Below are 22833 nucleotides of genomic sequence, written 5' to 3' on the forward strand. Positions count from 1 at the left end.
CCCATAAACTGCGTGATCATAATCTGAGCTGGAATCAAGAGTCGGATGCTTAATGTACTGAGCCATCCAGATGCTCCTGTTCTATAGTTTCCTAATTAATATTAATATATTCAGTAAATCGTTGAATGTGATTTTTTCACTATGGCCTATAAAACATGCGAATGTGTCGTCTGTCTTTTAATTAGGAAAAAAATTCATATTTTGCAAATTAAGTGAAATTTCAAGCATACCTATTGTTGATAGTTTTGGATATTCTCTCTGAACTCAAATAGCTATTTGAGTTCCAAATGTAAATTTGGAACACATAGCCTAGGTGTTAGCTCACGATCTAGCCAAACAGATTTTAGCTTAAATTATAATTCTGAAACTTACTCATTCTGCGACCTTGAGAAAATTTCTTGCATTTCTTGGAGTCTCAAGGTCTCTAAAATGTATCTAATAGGATTGAAAGCTATATTGTGTTAAAGAGCTTAACAAAGTGGCCAAAAGATTCTTGAAAATGCTTCCTTTTATACTTATTATTAATTCATTCAGATCCTTTCTTCACTATCATTGTTATTATTTTCATGGAAACTAGGTCCTGGAAGTGATTAAAAAAAAAAGACATTTAAACTTTTCTTCCTTACGTGGTCTGAACTATTATTTATTTTTAAGGATGGTTGCAAAATGCAAAGAGAAATGAGAGCTATTTTTTAAGTCTGATGTTATGTTTCACGTATTTATTTTCACAGCTACCAGTAACATACAGGGAGAAACAGTAGCTGAACATCACAGGGAAAGTAGCAGTTTAGCCTTGACTCTGTGAGTCTAGTCCATTGACGTGGTTTCACTTTTCAAGATATTAAATATGATCAGGTTCATTTCTTTTCATCTACTTTCCTTTTCTGTATTTTGATTTCTCCGCAACTCTCTCCCTTCCAGCCACCAAAAAGATTGTTATCTCAAATTCAAACTAACTCTTCAACTATTTTTTAAACAAATCCAAAGATCACTTTAAATGTATGGCAATTTGTTGGTAGAAAATATAATACATCATGACATTCAACAAAAGTTCATGGAAATATGCAACAAAAGTGAATAATATGAAATATACAGTATTATATAAACATATATATACATATATAAATGTATATGTATTTTACACATATATAATAACTGGAAGAGGATAATGTTAGAGAAATAAGAATTACAAAGAGCCATATAAAGTAAAATAAAGATATTCAAAATTCAAAACAGAGGTAGAATTTATTTATTAATTCAACAATTGTTTACTAAGTACCTAATATGTGCTGGGCCAGTTGCTAAACACCAGGAATACAGTAATAAATAAAACAGACAAAAATGAAAATTCCTTCCTTATGGACCTTATAGTCTAAGGGGAATGAAAGACAATAAATATTAATTTATTCTTATTTATGCCATTTCGTTATGTTTACTTAGGAACTAGCATAAAATATATGTTGGACAATCAATAATGCCAAGAATTGGGAGATAAAAAAGCTAAAGGAGAGATTGAGAGACAATAAAAAAAGATCATCACAGGATGGGGTGGCCAGGAAATGTCTCCCAGGGAAGAAGATTGCTGAGAAAGGACCAGATGTGGAGACTTAGCCTGATAGCCATGGGGGGAAGCGTGTCTAAGCGGAAAGCACCATGAACTTGATGTGCCAGAGGTACCTAACATGCCCAAGGAACAGGGTGGCTTTAGTGGGACCTCATGGAGAGAGCAGACAGGAGGAGGTGGTGCCTCAGATGGGCATCACAGCCACGTCGTGCAGGGACTTTCAGTCCAAGTAAGACTTCTCTCTCTCTCTCTCTCTCTCTCTCTGTCTCTCTCTCTCTGTCTCCCTCTCCCTCTCTCTCTCTTTCACCCCTGCTTCTCTCTCTCTCTCTCCCTCCATCCATTCTTTTTTCCTTCCTTCCTTCTTTCCTTCCTTTTTTTTTTCCTGAATAACATGGAAATCCATTGCTGTGGCTCAAGTAGAGTGACATGATGTAATCTAAGATATACACAGATCACACTGGCTGTTTTGTTAGGAACGGACAACGGAAGAGCAAGAAAATATGTTCCCATCAGGAAGTTATAATACCTCAAAACCATAGATGGGCTTTCTGTTCACTTATAGATGTTCCTGGCTCCCTTTATGGCTATCAGTGTAACACTGAGAAAAATCGTGAAATCCTCTGGCCCAATTTCCTTATTTATTAAATAAGCAAATTAGATCAGAGACCTAAACTTCCTCCAGCTCTGCTGATTTATGATTCATGAATCTGAACAAAATCTTGAAATTATTTTTTTCTACTACATATTTAGGCTGAAGCAGTTTCCAGAAGCAATACCAATGGTACCACTAGAAACCCTCCATAGTGATGATAGCAATGCCTTCCTAACACTAGTGTCATATATTATTCAAAACTTTTTGGTTTTTTGTGTGTGCTTATGTGCACAGAAGTCATTTCTTTGGTAAAATGTCCAGACTGAAACTATTTGTAGAAAGTACAATTGCCAGAAATTTCCCACAGATTGACACTTATGAAATAAAATGGTCACTGTGGGGCTCCTGGGTGGCTGAGTCCGTTAAGTGTCTGACTTCAGCTCAGGTCACGATCTTGAGGTCCGTGAGTTCGAGCCCAGCGTCGGGCTCTGTGCTGACGGCTCAGAGCCTGGAGCGTGCTTTGGATTCTGTGTCTCCTTCGCTCTCTGCCCCTCCCCCGCTCACACTCTGTCTCTATCTGCTTCTCAAAAATAAATAAATGTAAAAAAAAATCAAATGGTCATTGCAACGGGATTTTTTATTCCTTGGAGACATTAAAAATATATATATTTCATAGCATTCTGAAAAAAATGCTTTCTTAGACATTTAAGATTGTTACATTCTGCATAAACCTTTCATGGTCCTAGCATTGAGAGAGGTTAAAAAGAACCTAACAGCCCACCTGGATGACTCAGTCAGTTAAGCGGCTGACTCTTGATTTCAGTTCAGGTTATGATCTCATGGTTTGTGAGTTCGAGTCCTACTGTTGAGATCTGTGCTGACAGAGCGAAGCCTGCTTAGGAATCTCTCTCTCCCACTTTCTCTCTGTCCCTCCTCCCCCCTCAAAATAAATAAATAAACTTAAAAAAAATAAAAATACCTGACATTCATTCTACATGGACTATTTAGCAGGTGCTTGTACAGATACAATGCCATTACATCACAGCAGGAACCCTATGTGCTCACTTTTACTTTACACTTTATAGAACAAAAGAGTTATTTAAAACATACAGAAGTTACATATCCAATAAGTACTGAGCAGGGATTTGAGCTCAGGTGTGTCATATTCTATATGATTTTCACTTCGCCTTTGCTACTCTCAGTGTGATTTGTGGACCACAGCTTTGACATCACCTGAAAGCGTGGGAGAAATGTACAATCTCAGACACTATATGGGATCTAGTGAATCAGAATTTACATTTTAACAAGTTCTCCAGGTGGTTCGTGTGCATATGAAATTTTGAAAAGCATCACGCTATGCTTCATGGCTTTTTATCACTATAGATACTGTTTGTATATTTCAAGTTCCTAAGCTGGGCGTGCTGAGATCTGAAATTCACAGTAAACTCCAAAATCATGCTGATAAAATTCACGAGACAACTTGATTATGGTGTTTGGTACATACATATATAGTCATATACATATGTATGAACATACCCACCTGCACAGGCATACACATGCCTTGCCAAGAGAAAGAAACACAGAAACAGAAAGAGAGTTCTTACCAGAAAATGGAACAAAAGATACTGATCTAGGAAGTGGGCTTAATAATTTTTACAAAATTAAGATAATGGTAATTCATTGTGACCAACAGAGCAACCTGCAACCCTCTTCCTGACACTCTTTTATATGAGAAATGTAAGCTCCACATGTCAGGCGAAAAGAAAACACAATACACTGTGAGTGTAGATGCCTGACTTATCCCCAGATTACTGGTTGCCAGACTCTTCGTTATTAAAACTTCAAAAACATTGAAAGGCCTCCAGACATCATTTACTCTGTGTCTAGAAAGAGCCTCCAGTGTCAAAGTATTAAATATATTTATCACTTCAAAATCATTGCCCTGTGATGTTTGCATGTTCTTAATAAAGCAATAAGCATTGTAGAAATGATGAAAAGTTTCTGTGCAGGACACAGGAAGTGCTAAGCTACGTCCTAGGAACTCATACCTAACGAGAGTGTTTGGATCATAGAAACAATTGGAGACCCGCTCTGCAGTATATTTTCTGCTACAGATTTCCTGTTCTTTGAGTTCCCTTTTATTTTCTCCTATTTCTAAAATATTGTATTTTATTTTACTACTTTGAAATTTTCTGAACATATTTTTATATATCATTCTTGGTAAATATGCAAAAGTGTGAGTCCCTAATTCTGACACACTGTATATTCTAGTGTATAGGTATGCGAGGCGCTGAACATGAAGCCATTCTCAACACAGTTCGCTTAAGCTCACGGTCAAGTCCTGGAGGGTGATTGGTTGAGGCTAAGCTGACACTGAGGTGTCGTAATTGAACTTGACTAGGTTACTGGGTATTGGAAGTTGGGGAGGACCTATTGATAAAAAGTTGGGCTTTATTTTGTCTACAGTCTGATATAGCATGTTGATTAACAGGCTGACCTATAGAATCAATCTTCCTACTTCTGGCTGTGTGACTTTGAGCAAGTTACTTATTTCTTCTGTAGCTTGGTTTCCTCTTCATTCAACCGGAAATTTAAAAATATATATATCTATATATATATACCTATCTAGTAATGTTGTTACGAGCATAAAAAGAAATAATGATGCTTTTAAAAGTGCTTGGCAAGCACTCAATAAGGTTAGCTGTAATGGTTCTGTTCTTTTAACAGAACATCTTACTGATAGTATTTCTCCATGTACATGATTAAACATTCTTTGCAAGTGTGTTTTTTAATAATTGCATAAAGTTTCATGATGTGTTTATGCCATAGTTTGTGTACCTATTCTTTGAGTTTGTTAGACATCTGAGTAGTATCTAATTTTAAATTAACTGTAGCTTGCATTCTTCCGTATAAATCTGTGTTCAAATGTCTGATCACTTACTTGGAAAAAAATTCTTATTAGTTGAAGAAGATAGATGTTAAAATCACTACTATAAAAAATGTAGCAGTAAAAACATTCTGCCAGCTACATAGAAGTGCCAGTGAAAGACGTGACTCTGAAGTTTATTTGGACTTTAAACTCTATGAATCAGTGATCAGGAGTCTACGATCGCCTTACATCACTAAGGGGTATGCCACAAACTGGACATAGCAGGTATCAGCTTCTACGGTGCATATCTAGATGGGATTAATTTAGGACATAAAAGATACCTTTTTGCTAAATTAGGGGTAAACTCAACAAGTTTTCTCCATTCATCTTTTCCTGGGTACTGTTTATTACATCCCATGCCATCTATGTAGAAGTTGTTTTGTTTTAGGAAATTATATAAAACAGAAATACAGGAATGGAAGCCATCCAGAGATAACTACTTTCACATTAACTTGATATCATCATTTATTTGAATTTGTGAAATTTTGGAGTCAAAATGTGTCTTTTTTAACATGTATTTTTAGATTACTAATGCCCTAGAAATTTTTTAATGTTTATTACCCACTTGCATTAGTTTTTTCTGGCTGCTATAACAAATTATGACAAGCTTGGTGACATAAAACAATAGAAATTTGTTTTCTTGCAGTTCTGGAGACCAGAAGTCTGAAATCAGTTTCACTGAGCCAAAATCAAGGTATTGGTAGGGCCATACTCCCTCCAGAGGCTCAAGAGGAGAATCCTTTCCTTGCCTTTCCAGCTTCTGATGGCCACCAGCAGTCACTGGCTGTGACTGTGTCACTGTGATGTCTTATACAGGCACTGTGGTGGCACTAAGTACCCATCGGGCTAATCCAGGATAATTTCATTTTAAAATCCTCATTTTAATCACATCTACAGAACTTTATGACTTAAACTAACATTCATAGTTTCCAGGGATTAAGACTGAATATGGGGCCACCATTCAGCCCATTTATAATTTTACTTTTGAAAATGAACTATTGATATACTTTGTGCTTTCTTCTAACAGCTTTTAACTTTTCTTGTAGCATTAGGTATAGTATCCCCTTGTCTATATTTACTGATAAAGGTTTCAAAATTTCTTCGCACTTTCACTTTCTAAAATGTTGCTGATTTTATTTTTTTAAAGTTTATTTATTTTTGAGAGAGAGACAGAGACAGAGACAGAGACAGAGACAGAGCGTGAGTGGGGACAGGGGGGCAGAGAGAGCAAGACACAGAATCTGAAGCAAACGCCAGGCTCTGAGCTGTCAGTGCAGAGCCTGACATGGGACCCAAACCCACGTACCGTGAGATCATGACCTGAGCTGATGTCAGACGCCTAACGGACTGAACCCCCCAGGCACCCCATTTGCTCATTTTTTTGTTTATTTATTTTTTAATATGGAATTTATTGCCAAACTGGTTTCCATACAACACCCAGTGCTCATCCCAACAGGTGCCCTCCTCAATACCCATCACCCACTTTCCCCTCCCTCCCACCCCCCATCAACCCTCAGTTTATTCTGTTTTTAAGAGTCTCTTATGGTTTCGCTCCCTCCCTCTCTTTTTTTTTTTCCCCCTTCCCCTCCCCCATGGTCTTTTGTTAAGTTTCTCAGGATCCACATAATGAGAAAGAATGAAACATGGCCCTTTGTAGCAACGTGGATGGAACTGGAGAGTGTTAGGCTAAGTGAAATAAGTCACACAGAGAAAGACAGATACCATCTGTTCTCACTCTTTTGCTCATTTTTAAAACGTTGGATTGTTTACTTTCTTATCGTTCACTCTCGAGAGTTCTTTAGATACTCTGTATACAAGTCCTTTATCAGACATGTAATTTGCAACATTTTCTCTAGCCTGTAACTGGCATTTTTATTCTCTTAATAGTATCTTTTCAAAAATAAAAAGACATTTTTTATTTTGACAAAGCCCACATTAATTTTGTCTCCTATGGATCTTGTTCTTGGTGTCGTTTCTTAGAAACAGTTGCATAACCTAAGGGTAAAAGAGATTTCTGTCAGGTTTTTTGTGGAAATTTTAATTGACTTGAGAATTCTTAACACAGTCATTTAATGCCAGAGATGTTTCAAAGTTTTATTTCAGCATCACAGCACAAAGCTTGATAAATTGTGTTTTCATTTTTACTCAATTAAAAATATTTCGTGACTTCCCTTTTGAGTTATTTTTATATCTGAGTTTTCTAGACACTTGGCGTTTAGTTTCTAAATATTTAAGGATTTTCCAGGGACCCTTCTGTCATTCATTTCCAGTTTACTTCTGAAGTGATTATAAAGCATACTTTATATGACTTGAATACTTTTACAATTATTGAGATTTATTTGACGGCTCAAGACTATGGTTTTGTCCTGGTAAAGATTCACGTGCTCTTGGTAAGAATGTGACATTGCTGTGTGAGGTGCTCTGTAAATGTCACTTAGATCCAGTTTTTGATAGTGTTGTTGAATTTTTTTTCTTACTGATATTTTGCCTATTGCTTCTATAAATTGAAAAGGAAGTATTAAAACCTCTGATTATAATTATGATTTTACTCTTGCACTTTTTTTGTTTTGTTCTTTATTTTTTTGCCTTTTGTATTTTGAAGTTCTGTATTTAGGCACATAAACATTTAGGATTGTTATTTCCTTATGACGAGTTGGCCCTCTTTGTCATTATAAAATTACCTTTTTTTATCCCTAGAAGTATTTTTCGCTGTGAAATCTAATTGGCTTTATAACGTAGCTATTTGTTTTCTTTTGCTTAGTGTTAACGTGGTGTGAACTTTTGCATCCTTTTACTTTTAATTTATTTGGTCTTCATATTTAAAGTATGATTCTTATAGGCAGAATGTAACTTGTTCTTGCTCTTAAAATATGTATATATTCTAAAATCACTGATTTTTAATTGAGGTGTTTAGACAAATTATATTTAATGTGATTATTCATGTGGTTAGTGTTAAATTTATAATCATTCTATTTGTTTTCTATTTTCCTGATCTATTCTACTTTCTTTTTCTGCCTTCTTCTGGATTAGATTTTTTAAATTATTCTATTTATCTCATTTGTTGTTTTATCAGTTAAAACTGTTTTATTTTCAGGGTTCCTGGGTGGCTCAGTCAGTGAAGTATCTGACTTTGGCTCAGGTCATGATCTTGTGGTTTGCGAGTTTGAGCCCCGTGTTGGAACCTGTGCTGACAGCTCAGAGCCTGGAGCTTGCTTCGGATTCCGTGTCTCTCTATCTCTCTCTTTCCCCCTCCCCACTTGCACTCCATCTCTCTCTCTCTCTCAAAAATAAATAAACATTAAAAAAAACTGTTTTATTATTTTAGGTAATATTGCTTTAGGATTTTTACTTTAGAATCACTGTTCACTTTCGGGTGATATTATGTTACTTCATTTATATTATAAGGAGTTTTCACTAACATACTTCCTCCTTTCCCCTCCAACCTTTACATCATTTTGTCCTACATTTTACTTTTAAATATATTATAAATACCATACTATATTGTTATTATTTTTATTTAAATAATTTTAAAGTCATATATATTTACTTACATTGTTATCACTTCCACTGCTACTCATTCCTTTTTATAGATCCACACCTCTGTGTGTTATCGTTTAACTTCAGCCTAAAGGTCTGCTAGTAATTACTTTTTTTCAACTCTTGTGTATTGGAAGAGTCTTTATTTTGCCTCCATTTTTGACAGATATTTTAAGAGGCATAGAATTCTATGTTGATAGCTATATTCTTTCAATACTTTAAATGTATTGTCTCACACCCTTCTCATTTGCATTGTTTCCATATAGAAAAATGCCATATTTCTTATCTTCATTCCCTTGTACATAGCATGTCGTTTTCTTTTCTGGCTACTTTTAAGATTTTATTTTTATTATTATTTATTTCAAGCTATTTGTTTTGGGCTCTGCGCTAGCTATCTCCATGGTATTTATAGTTTATTGATCTTCTTGGGTCCATAGCTTTATTGTTCTCATTAAATTTGAGAAACTTCACCCATTATCTCTCTAAATTTTTTTTGCCAACTCCTCCTTCACTTTCCCTCTTCCTTTCTGAACTCCAATTACACACATATTAGGCCGCTTGAATTGTCAAGAGCTCACTGATATTATTTTCTCTTATTTTTATTTAAATCTTCTCTCTGTAATTCATTTTAGATAATTTAAATAAGTGCTATGTCTTCAGATCCACTAATCATTTCTTGTGGGTGTCAAACATGCTACTCTCATCCAGGGTGGGCTTTTTGTTTGTTTGTTTTTGGTTTTTGTTTTTCATTATAGGAAACTCTACACTCAATGTGAGGCTCAAACTTATGACCCAGAGATCAAGAATCACATGCTCTGCCTATTGAACCAGCTAGGTGCCCCTCAACCAGAGTATTTTTTTCTCACAGATATTGTAGTTTGCATTTCTAGTATTAAATTTAACATGGATTAAATTGAGTTCCATGGCTCAACTTAATAGTCTGAATATATGGAATACAACTACAATTACTCTGTTAATATCTTTGCCTGCTAATTTAACATATTCATCAGTTCTGAGTCAGTATCAGTTGATTGGCTTTCCTCCTTATTATGGGTTATAATTCCCCACTTTTTCCCATACTTTTTGATTAGGTGCTAGATAGACATATTGGATTTTATCTTGTTGGGTGATGTAGATATTCGTGTTCCTATAAATATTCTTGAGCTTTGTTTTGGGATGCACTGAGGTAGACAGGAACTGTATGAAACATTCTGATCTTACTTTCAGATTTATTAGATGGGACCAGATATACATTTAAACTAGGGCTAATTAGTTCCCACCACTGAGGTAAGACCCTTTTGAGTACTCTTTCCAGTGATAAAAAGGGGGCATGTTTTCCATAGACCAAATGTGGTCCTTCAGAAGGGATATGGATCTAATTTTGCTTGAAAGGGGATCTATTTATGAGGAATCACTGAAAGAAAATGGTGAACTCAACAGATGGGTAGGATGGACTGCCAGAAGTCAAAGGCTTAGAAAACGACTTTGTAAGGAGTATGGCTTATATAATGGTGCTATGATTGGTGGTCCTTCAAGGAAGTTGCAAAAGCTGTTCTCATGAGGAGTCAGTCAGCATTTGAATATTTGATACACCAAGAGTCTTGATGCCGATTTACAGACTCAAAAGCCACTTGAGATTCTTATCTTTTCTTCAAACTCTCCCCATATATTCCATAACCCAACTCAATAGTTTCCCAAGAATAGTAAGAGGAAGTGCAAGAGGCAGTGAAGACTGAAAAAAAAAAAAAAAAAAAAGAAAGAAACTTGTAGTTACCACCACTCCTCACCCTTTTTTGGAGTGATTCTTTGCCTGAGTGAGGTCTAAGCTATGGCAGGAGATAAACCTTACACTGAATCTTTTATATTAGTTTATGCCAGAATTTTTCATACTTTAGAATTACTAGAAAATATACAAAATCTACCTGAGACCTCCGTCAAGGGTAGAAAAGAATAGGCAGGGTAACAAATTTTAAGTGATTTTCAGCTTGTACCATGCCAGATACAGCTCATTCAATAAGCTGGTTAAACTTTCAGCGGGCCACTAAATGAACACATTTGTTTTAAAAATAAAGAGCATATGTATCAAGAAAAAAATAAAACCCAAGACCAAATTGCAATAAAAATAATAGGAAATATTTATAACATCTGTAACAGCAAAAATCAGTACCAAGAATATATGCCAGTCATTTGCAAAGTAATTTTCAAAACACAAACAATCAAATAAAAAATGGACAAAGGCTTCACATAAGCACTTCGCATACAAAAAAAGAAAACTAAAAGGTAAATAAATATCTACAAATACTCAACTTCGTTAGTAACCAGTGAAATGCAAATTAAAATATCAGTGATATATAATCACATCAATCAGATTGGCAAAACGAAATGCTTGACACAGCAGGTTGCAACAAACTCTCACACGTTTTCCTGGAAGGTGTATAACTACTTTGGAGAACAATTTGATAAATAAATTTTTCATCAATTTGAAGCCCCTCAATGTCACTCCCTATAAATTGGAGATAAATCTCACAGTGTGCAGAAGTATACTTGTTAATTACACCATCGTTAATCAGTAGAAGATTCTTTTACTCCTAATATTTTCATGCATCTAAATATTATACAAATGTGTCAGTCTGGGTCCAATCAGGAGACAGAATCACACAGTGGATTAAACAAGACAAGTTTAATATAAAGAATTGTTAAACTGTGATTTACAGAGAAAGTAATGGTGGGGTGCCTGGGGGGTTCAGTCAGTTAAGCATCTGACTTCGGCTCAGGTCATGACCTCGCAGTTTGTGAGTTTGAGCCCCACATTGGGTTCTCTCCTGTCAGGACAGAGCCCGCTTCAGATCTTCTGTCTCTTTCTCTATGTCCCTTCCCCACTCACGTTCTCTCTGGTTCAAAAATAAATAAACATTAAAAATAATAATCATAACGGTAATATATAAGGAAACTCTAAATGGTACCCTGTGGGTGAAGGAGAGTGCTCAAGGAAGGAAAAACTTGGAAAGTGTTTCAGACTTTGGTGAAGTATAACTCATCCCATAATAAGAAAGATAATAGAGATAATAGATAACAGAGAAGCTCACTGGATTTCTCACGCTGGAGCTGGTCTGCAGTCACTGGACAAGCAAGCAGCAACTTTCCAGAGTGCAGGCAGGGGCAGGCAATTAGCCCATGTGGCAGAGGCGGGTGGGGGGGCTACAGATGAGCTCTGTAGGGAACTGAAATGCCGGAGCAAGCAGGAGACTTTCTGGTACCTCCGCAGCCAGGAATCTTTCAGAGCATCAGTTTCCGTGTCAAGAGGGCCATAAGAAGGTTGTCACGAGGTTAAAGCTACCAAATCGCTGGGACCACACATTCTTGGATGGGGGGGCAGCTCCATCAGATGTCCTTCCATGCACATCACTGACCCACCATACAGCAGCCCAAACTGCAGGGGAGCCTACAATGTCTTTCTAGTGCCCTCTACTGAGGAAGCTTAATATCATGCTCACTTTAAAGGAGAAATGGTAAAGGGATTCTTTCTATCATGACAAACGTATGTTGAATGGAACATTTGGAGCAGAAAGGCAATCAATTGGTAACTGCAACAACAAAGTAGTGAATAATTGAATAATTCCCAGGAGGCTGAATTTTGATACACATTAGACATGCCAGTTTGGTCCATGATCTTTAGGAACTCACGGTCTGGGGTAAGAAGACAAGAACAAACATAAACAAAACTCATAGTTGAAATTGTGATGTGGGATAGATTAAAGTAATTTTTTTTTCTTATGGAAGAGTAGCAGGGTTCCTATTTCAGATGGGTTAAGAAATGAGCCTTTCTCTGAAATAGTGACATTCAAAGTGCAGTCATGAAAATAAAAAGTAGAGTCTCTTTCGGGAAGTAGAAAATGATCAGTGGTATCTAATCTACTGAACAGGTTGGTGAAATGAGCAATGTTTGGTGTTCTTTTGTTTTGGCAACATAGACGCCATTAGTATTCTTGGCAAGAGAAGTTTCAGGGGGAAAAAGCTAGATTGGAAAGCCTTTCTCTCTGCTACCATTGTCATGTCACAAACATCCACAAACCAGATCTGATGGCTTCATCTTTCCCCAGGTTTTTACCATCCTGCCCCGTTGTACTTCTCACCAAATAGACCAGTTACGGAGAGGTTTACTTGAACTTCAGTGTAATGGATTTTGCTATTTTCTGTTTAGGCTAAAGGAAATGTAATGTTTGCTCAAATCTAGAAGACCTAACTCTATCTCCAATTTTATGCAATAAAATTAATATTGATTTCAGAGTATGACTTTAAAACGTCCCAAACATATTTCACACACAATATCAATCAGACTTGTTTGGCTGCCAAAGTGAACGAAACATTTCACCAACCCTAAATCGAATTAAAGCTTTCAAAACTAAAGATTGTGTGGAATATTTTCAGTTTCTTTGAAAAAGTAACATTTTTATTTTTGCTGTCATGCTTAACCTCTTAACAGAGAAGAAAGAAGTCATGGTTTTATAGCGGTGATAAAATTATTTTAGTAGACTTCCAAATCCAGGTATTACTGTTTTCAGCTCTTGATCTATAAAATTAGATGTATCTCTTAGGACTACATAAAGGGCAAAGTTTCATCATAATATGGGCTGAGACAGTGAAATGGCAGAAAGATATTTACTGAATATAGCCATATATTCTATTTACCTGGCACTTAATTACTTTCAGTTTTAACTATGCTGAGGTGAGGAAGCAATATTTGCATTTTTGTTGGCTTTAAAGCCTCAGCATTCTCCCAAACTGTATTAATTGCTTGGATACCTGGTACCTTATTTACTGCGTCTCAACATAGAACTGTGGTCTGATAAACAGACGAAGCATATCCTGGTTGTCATGGATGCCAATGCAAAGATATGAATAAAGAAAGCTAAGGATATTTGTGCAAAACAGTTATTTGAAATCAACATTGGTATGATAAATATAACGTCTCCCTCACTGAGCACTCTTAAGAATCTATTTTAAAAATGAAGATTTGATTTTGTTTTAAGTTTATCTATTTATTTTGAGACAGAGAGGAGAGAGAGAGAGAGAGCGCACACACAAATGCGGGAGGGGCAGAGAGATTGGAAGAGAGAGAATCCCAAGCAAGCTCCACACAGTCAGTGTGGAGCCCAACCTCACAAACGGTGAGATCATGACCTGAGCTGAAATAAGAGTCAGATACTTAGCCAACTAACTCACCCAGGCGCCCCTAAAAAGTGAAGATTTAAAATACTCCTACCAAGTACTCTTCTCTAAGAGTGCCTAAAGTAGTAACAACTATACTTTCTGTGGAAATATTCCCCTCAAGCTCTGGTTCAAATCATAAATGAATCCACATTCTAATTTTTCTGCTCACTTAAAAAAGTAGAATGTATTATGTAAATGTTATGAGTATATACAACATATAAGTCGAGTTTGTAAGATAAAAATAAATGTGTGTATGCTCACCACAGGGCTTTAGACATAATAGAGCTTATAGTACAGAATCCCCCTTCTGATGGAACCAATAAAATATACCCATCTTGCTCACAGAGGAAAGTACTACCTCAAATATTGTTAATCAGTCTCTACTTTGCTTACAGTTTTACCGTCAATGTGTGTATTGGTCAATTTTTATTATCGCCTATGTTTTTCCATCTTTTAGCTTTATGCTTTGCATTATGTTTTTGAGAATTATCTTTATTCGTGATATGGCTATAGCTATTTGTTTTCACAGTGAGCTAGTGTTCTATTGTTTAAACAATCATAACTTACTTAACCATTCTTTTGATAATGAACATGCCATTTTTAGTTTTCTGCTCTTGAAAACAATATTCCTATGAACATTTTTATATATGAGCCCTGATGTAATGTACACGTACAAAGAAGTTTGTAGTCATATGGACCTGAGAGTTCTAAGATATTTATCCAGGATTGGAATTGCTGGTACATGAGGATGACCAAGGTAAATTGTTAGATTTCACCACTTTTCCCAAGTGGGTATACCAATATACACTATGATCAATAGTGAATGGGAAGTACCATTGCCTCATATCAAATTTACAATGGACACTTAATTTTGACAGTCGAATGGGTCTGATGGTATATTTCATTATGAGAATAATAATATCCATTTCCCTGATAAATAATGAAATTGTATCTATTTTCACTTATTTGTGACCCATTTGTGTTTCCTCTTCTGGATCATATCTTTGGCCCATTTTTTCATTGGGTTGTTGCCTTTATCATACAAAGTGGTGGGATATATTTTACAGATTGAAGATGCTAATCTTTTTGTTGTAGAAATGCTTCAAGTATCTTCTGCAAATCTGTGCTTTGTTTTTACACTGTCTGAAGTTATCTTGTGATCAAAAGAAGTTCTTACATTTAATCCAATGGAAATGATGAATTATTTAATTTGTTTTAAAGATGTTTGGTGTCTTGTTTAAATATCTTTTCCACTCCAGAGTTTATGAAGATATTCTCCTAACTTGGCTTCAGAAAACTTTTACAGATCTGTCTTTCATATTTATAGATTTTCATCTCACTGTTCCTTTTGAGTAGTGTCTCAAAAAGAAATCGACTTTCATTTTTTTTCTAACATTGATAACCGACTATCCTAGTCCCATCATTTTGCCAATTACCTGCAGAATTTGCTCTTACATTTCTTACATTCATGCTTTTGCTTCTCATTTTTATTGTTTTCCAGTGTTCTATTTGCCTGTCTTGTGTCTGTCTAAGATGTACGCTTTTTAATAAGTATTGATAGTCACAAGTGTAAATTCTTGTATCTGCTTCTTCTATTTAAAGAATATTTTGCTGATTTTTGACAATTTACCCTTCTATCCATACTCTTTTTTAAATAATGTGTTTATTTTTTTTTAACTTACATCCAAGTTAGTTAGCATATAATGCAATAATGATTTCAGGAGTAGAATCCAGTGATTCATTCCCTACATATAATACTCAGTGCTCATTCTAACAAGTGTCTTCCTTAATGCCCCTTCCTCATTTAGCCCATCGCTCCACCCACAACCCCTACAGCAACCCTCATTTTGTTCTCTATATCTAAGAGTCTCCATGTTTTGTACCCCTGCCTTATTTTTCTATTACTTTTGCTTCCCTTCCCTATTTTCATCTTTCTTGCATCTTAAATTCCACATTTTAGTGAAGTCATATGATATTTGTCTTTCTCTGACTGACTAATTTCACTTAGCACAATACAATCTAATTCCATCCACATTGTTGCAATGGCAAGATTTCATTCTTTTTGATTGCTGAGTAATGCTCCGTTGTATATATATATGCCACATCTTCTCTATCCACTCATCTGTTGATGGACATTTGGGCTCTTTCCATACTTTGGCTATTGTCGATAGTGCTGCTATAAACATTGGGGTGCATGTGCCCCTTTGAAAAAGCACATGTATCCTTTGAATAAATACCTAGTAGTGCAATTACTGAGTCGTAGGATAGTTCTATTTTTAACTTTTTGAGGAACCTCCATACTGTTTTCCAGAGTGGTTACACCAGTTTGCATTCCCACCAGCAATGAAAAAGGGTTCCTCTTTCTCCACATCCTTGCCAGCATCTGTCATTGCCTGAGTTGTTGATTTTAGCCATTCTGACAGGTGTGAGGTGATATCTCATTGTGGCTTTGATTTGTATTTCCCTGATGATGAGTGATGTTGAGCATCTTTTCATGTATCTGTTAGCCACCCGGATGTCTTCTTTAGAAAAGACATTTTCTAAAGAATCCCATTTCTTCACTGGATTATTTGTTTTTTGGGTGTTAAGTTTAATAAGTTCCTTATAGATTTTGGATACTAGACCTTTATCTGATATGCCATTTGCAAATATCTTCTCCCTTTCCTTTGGTTGTCTTTTAGTTTTGCTGATTGTTTCCTTCACTGTGCAGAAGCTTTTTATCTTGATGACGTCCCAATAGTTCATTTTCACCTTTGTTTCCCTTGCTTCCGGAGACATGTTGAATAAGAAGTTGCTGTGGGCAAGATCAAAGAGGTTTTTGCCTGCTTTTTCCTCTGGGATCTTGATGTCTTATTGTTATACATTTCGATCTTTCATCCTTTTTGAGTTAATTTTTGTATGGTGTAAGAAAGTGGTCCACGATCATTCTTTTGCATGTCACTGTCCAGTTTTCCCAGCACCACTTGCTGAAGAGACTGTCTTTATTCCATTGGATATTGTTTCCTGCTTTGTCAAAGATTAGTTGGCCATACGTTTATGGGTCTATTTCTGGGTTCTCTGTTCTTTTCCATTGATCTGAGTGTTTTTGTCCTAGTACCACATGGTCTTGATGATTACAGCTTTGTAGTACATCTTGAAGTCCAGAATTGTGATGCCTCAGCTTTGTTTTTCTTTTTCAGGATTGCTTTGGCTATTCAGGGTCTTTTCTGGTTCCATAAAAATTTTAGGATTATTTGTTTTAGCTCTGTGAAGTATGCTGGCATTATTTTGATAAAGATTGCATTGAATATGTAGATAGATTGCTTTGGGTAGTATCTACATTTTAACAATAGTTGTTCTTCCAATCCATGAGCGTGGAATATTTTTCCTTTTTTTGTGTGTGTCTTCCTTAATTTCTTTCACAAGATTTCTATAGTTTACAGTATATAGTTTTTTCACCTCTTTGGTTAGGTTTACTCCTAGGTATTTTAGGGTTTTTTGGTGCAATTGTATATGGGATTGATCCTTGATTTCTCTTTCTGATGCTTCATTATTGGTGTATAGAAATGCAACCAATTTCTGTGCATTGATTTTATATCCTGTCACTTTGCTGAATTCATGTATCAATTCTAGCAGTTTTTTGGTGGAGTCTTTTGGGTTTTCCATATAGAGTATCATGTCATCTGCGAAAAGTGAATGTTTGACTTCCTTCTTGCTGATTTGGATGCCTTTTATTTCTTTGTGTTGTCTGAATACTGAGACTAGGACTTCCAATACTATGTTGAGTAAAGTGGTGAGAATAGACGCCCATGTCATGTCACTGATCTTAGGGCTAAAGCTCTCAGTTTTTCCCCATTGAGGATGATATTAGTGGTGGGTCTTTCGTATATGGCTTTTATGATCTTGAGGTATGATCCTTTAATCCCTACTTTCTCTGCGTCTATTGGATGCTTTCTCTGCGTCTATTGAGAGAATCATTTGGCTTTTGTCCTTTCTTTTATGAATGTGATGTATCACATTGATTGATTTGTGGATGTTGAACCAGCCCTCCATCCCAGGGATAAATGTCACTTGATCATGGTGAATGATTCTTTCAATGCATTTTTGGTATAGTTGACTAGTATCTTGAGAATTTTTGCATCCATGTTCATCAGGGAAATTGGTCTATAGGTCTCTTTTTTAGTGGGCTCTTTGTCTGATTTTGGAATCAAGGTAATGCTGGCCTTGGAGAATGAGTCTGGAAGTTTTCATTCCATTTCTATTTTTTGGAACAGCTTCAAAAGAATAGGAGTTAACTCTTCTTTAAATGTTCGGTAGAATTCCCCCTGGAAAGTCATCCAGCGCCAGACTCTTGATTTTTGGGAGGTGTTTGATTATTAATTCAATTTCTTATGGATCTGTTTAAATTCTCTATTTCTTCCTGTTTCAGTTTTGGTAGTTCATATGTTGCTAGGAAGTTGTCCATTTCTTCCAGATTGCCCAATTTATTGGCATGCAATTGATCATAGTATTCTCTTATTATTATTTGTGTTTCTGCACTGTTGTTGTGATCCTCTTTCATTTTTTATTTTATTTGTTTGGGTCCTTTCCTTTTCTTTTTGATCAAACTGGTAGTGGTTTATCAATTTTGTTAATTCTTTGAAGGAACCAGCTACTGGTTTCATTGATCTGTTCTATTCGTTTTAATTTCTTTATTCTTTCCCATCTTATGCTGGTTTTGGTTTTATTTTCTGTTCTTTTTCCAGCTCCTTAAGGTGTAAGGTTAGGTTGTGTATCTGAGACCTTTCTTCCTTCTTAAGGAAGGCCTGTCTTGCTATATTCTTCCCTCTTCTAACCACCTATGTGGCATCCCAGAGGTTTTGGCCTGTCATGTTACCATTTTCATTGCTTTCCATATACTTATTAATTTCCTCTTTAATTTCTTGGTTAACCCACTCATTCTTTAGTAGGATGCTCTTTAATCTCCAAGTATTTATTGTCTTTCCAAAATTTTTCTGGTGGTTAATTACAAGTTTCATAGTGTTGTGGTCTAAAATACACATGGTATGATCTCAATCTTTTTGAACTTGTTGAGGGCTGATTTGTGATCCAGTATGTGATCTAATCTGAAGAATGTTCCATGTGTACTTGAGAAGAATGTGTATTCTGCTGCTTTAGGATGAAATGTTCTGAATATATCTGTTAAGTTCATCCAGTCCAGTGTGTCATTCAAAGCTAGTGTTTCCTTGTTGATTTTCTGTTTAGATGATCTGTCCCTTGCTATAAATGAGTGTTGAAGTCTCCTACTATTATGGTATTATTATCAATTAGTTTCTTTATATTTGTGATTTATTATATCATATATATAATGATATATAATATATAATATAATATATAATATATATAATTATATATATAGCATATTATATATAATATATATAATAATATATAATATAATAATATATTATTATATAATATATATTAATAATATAATAATAATATATAATATATATAATGATAATATATATGATATATATATATAATGTAATGAGGGATAAAAATTTATAATTGTTATATCTTCTTGGTGGACAGACCCCTTCATTATGATATAATGCCCTTCTTCATCTCTTGCTACAGTCTTTGTTTTAAAATCTAGATTGTCTGATCTAAGTATGGCTACTCTGGCTTTCTTTTGGTGACCATTAGCATGATAGATGATTCTCCACCGAGGACTTTCAATATGAAGGTATCTTTAGATCTAAAATGCACCTCTCGCCAACAGCATATAGACAGATCTTGTTTTCTTATCCATTCTGTTAGCCTGTGTCTTTTGATTGGAGTTTTTAGAGCATTGACATTTAGGGTCAGTACCGAAAAATATGCATTTATTGCCATTGTGTTGGCTATAGAGTTGGAGTTTCTGGTGGTGTTCTCTGGTCTTTTCTAGTTTTTGTTGCTTTTGGTCTTTTATGTTTTGTTTTGTCTTTTCTCCTTTCAGAGAGTCCCCCTTAAAATTTCTTGCAGGGTTGGTTTAGTGGTCTCAAACTCCTTTATTTTTTGTTTGTCTGGGAAACTCTTTATGTCTCCTTCTATTTTGCATGACAGCCTTGCTGGATAAAGAATTCTTGGCCTGCATATTTTTCCGATTCAGCACATTGAATATATCCTGCCACTTTTTTCTGGCCTGCCAAATTTCTGTGGATAGGCCTGCTGTGAACCTGATCTGTCTTCCCTTATAGTTTAAGGACGTTTTTTCCCTTGCTGCTTTCACAACTCTTTCCCTGTCTATTTTTGTGAATTTGACTATTATGTGCCTTTTGATGGTCGATTTTTGTTGAAGGTAATGGGAATTCTCTGTGTTTCTTGGATTTTGATGTCTATGTCTTTCCCCAGGTTAGGAAAGTTTTCTGCTATGATTCACTTGTCTAAATCTTCTACCCTTTTTTCTCTCTCTTCATCTCCTGGGACTCCTATGATTCAGATGTTATTCCTTTTTAGTGAGTCACTGAGTTCTCTAATTCTTATGCCATGCTCTTTTGTCTTAGTTTCCCTCTTTTTTTTCTGCTTCATTATTTTCCATAATTTTGTCTTCTCTATTGCTGTTCACTGCTCTGATTCATCCATCCTTGCCTCCGTGGCATCAATAGGAGATGGCATCTTAGTTATAGCATTTTAATTTCGCCCTGACCATATTTTTTTTCTTTTCTCGCCACAGAAAGGAATTCTATGCTTTTTTCAACCCCAGCTAGTATTTTTATTATTGTGATTCTAAATCCTAGTTCAGACATCTGGCTTATATTTGTGTTGATTAAGTCCCTGGCTGTCATTTGTTTCTGTTCTTTCTTTTGGGATGAATTCCTTCATTTTGTAATTTGGAGGGAAAAAAAGAATTAACAAAATAAAATATGAAAATTAAAAGATTAAAAACAACACAAAAATATCAAATAAAGGAAGCTAGAACCTAGGTATAATTTGGTCTGGTTATTGAAAGAAGCTTGATTGAATAGAGAAAAAAAGTGAAAGGGAAGATAGGAAAAAAGAAAAAAAGTAAAAAACCATTTAAAAATTAAGAAAATGTATACAATAAAATAGAATGAAATGAATTGGAGAAGGTAAAATAGAATAAAACATAAATTTCCAAAAAAATATAAAAATATAAAAAATTTTTAAACTTTATATAAAAACGGGAAATAAAAATAATCTTTTCCCTTTCTGTATCCAAGAACAAGAAAAGAAAAAGGAAAAAGAAAACACTAAACAAACAATAGAAACATATAGATAGACCAGCAAACAGAATGAAACCTGAATAAAGTTACATCAAGTTACCCCTAGAAGTCAAGCTATGAAGCACTTTATAGTTCGTACACTAAGCAGGCAGCGAGACTTGTGGTGGTCCTGTAGGGCTTAGTTGTTGCAGTCGGACCAGGCTTGGTGTCACGTCTCCATTCTTCACCGCTTAGCTTACTGGGGTAGATTGGTATGGCACATGTACACATGTATGCACATGTGCAGGAGAGATGAAAATGGCATCACCCAGCTTACCAGTATCTAGCACCAGAACACTGTGCTCTCACCGATGGGCAATCAAGCACCCTTCCTTTGTCTCCAGCTACTGTCCACTCCCCACTTCTACACTGTCTGCATCCAAGCTGTCAGCCTGCCAAGTGGCCCCTCCCTCCCAAATTTGATCTCAGATGGGGCTGTATTTCCAACCCCCTCACTTCTGAGGGCCCTGCAGCTTGGACCCACTCCAACCCCTTGGGGGAGGGTCTCACCAAGCAATGGCCAGATGCTGGCTCGCCCCCCCCAAATTGTCCTACGATCAGGCTACTGTAGAGGCACGGAGGTTGTGGCTGAATGCCGGCTTGCCCTGGAATAAGTTTGTGTGGCCTAGTAGCAGCAGCATTTCAGGGATTGTGGTAAATCACTGCACACCCCCTGTGTCAGGTTTCACCACACCTTGGTGTTTTTGTTCCAATACCAGCAATCCTGTTCCCTGGGGTCTGCTGGGACCTTTGCCTGTGCAGAGTCCGTATGGCCTCTACCAAATGCCCTCCTAGCAGGGTGGCAGGGGAACTGCTTGTCCCCATGGGGCCCATAGACCCCTCAGACCTTGCTGCCAGCTCCCGGGGATTCGCCCTTCCCACCAGAGCACCACCAGGTATTGGGTTGCAGAATTTCTGATGCTGTTCTGCCTTGTTTATACAGTCCTAACGATATTGAAATCCTCCCCTTTCTCTTTCCTCCCTTTCTTGCTCAGGCCCTTGTGGGGGCTTCCACTCTTTCTCTTTCTCTCCAGCTACTTTTGGGGGGAGTGCTTTCCCTGTTCTCTCCCCCCTTTCGCTGTCCTCTCTCTACAAATGTCACTCCCTATGCTCCGTGGCTTCTCTTTCCCCCAGTTCACCCCTCCGCCCTGCCTTCCTGCTGAGTCCTGTGGCTCGTTATGCGGATTGTTGTATCAATACTCAGATCAATTTTCTAGGTGTGCAAAATGGTTTCATGCTGGTCTAGCTGCGTTTCAGGGATGAGAGAAACAGAGAACTTCCATCCTGCTCTGCCATCTGGCCCTGCCCCCACTTATATCCATATTCTTAAATCAACTTTGTCAGGTTCCATTAAGAGATCCTATTGAAACTTGACTGGAATTTCACTGACTATAGAGAGTAGTTTATGATTAACTGGCATTTAAAAACTTTTTTAATGTTTATTTTCGAGAGACAGAGCATGAGCCGGGGAGGGGCAGAGAGAGCCAGAGACACAGAATTGGAAGCAGGGTCCAGGCTCTGAGCTGTCAGCACAGAGCCCGATGCGGGGCTCAAACCCACGAACCATGAGTTCATGACCTGAGCCAAAGTTGGACACTTAACCAGTTAAGCCACCCAGGCACCGTGTGATTAATTGGTATTTTTATACTAGACTTCCTTTCCAAAAACAAAACAAAACAAAAACAGTATATTTCTCCATTTTTATAGGACATCTTAATGTCTTTTTAAAAATTTCTTTCATGTTTATTTATTTTTGAGAGAGAGACAGAGACAGAAA

Source organism: Lynx rufus, unplaced genomic scaffold, assembly GCF_022079265.1.
Source record: "Lynx rufus isolate CCGP_SWC_20201006 ecotype Redwood Valley unplaced genomic scaffold, mLynRuf1.p SCAF_6, whole genome shotgun sequence".
NCBI lineage: Eukaryota > Metazoa > Chordata > Mammalia > Carnivora > Felidae > Lynx > Lynx rufus.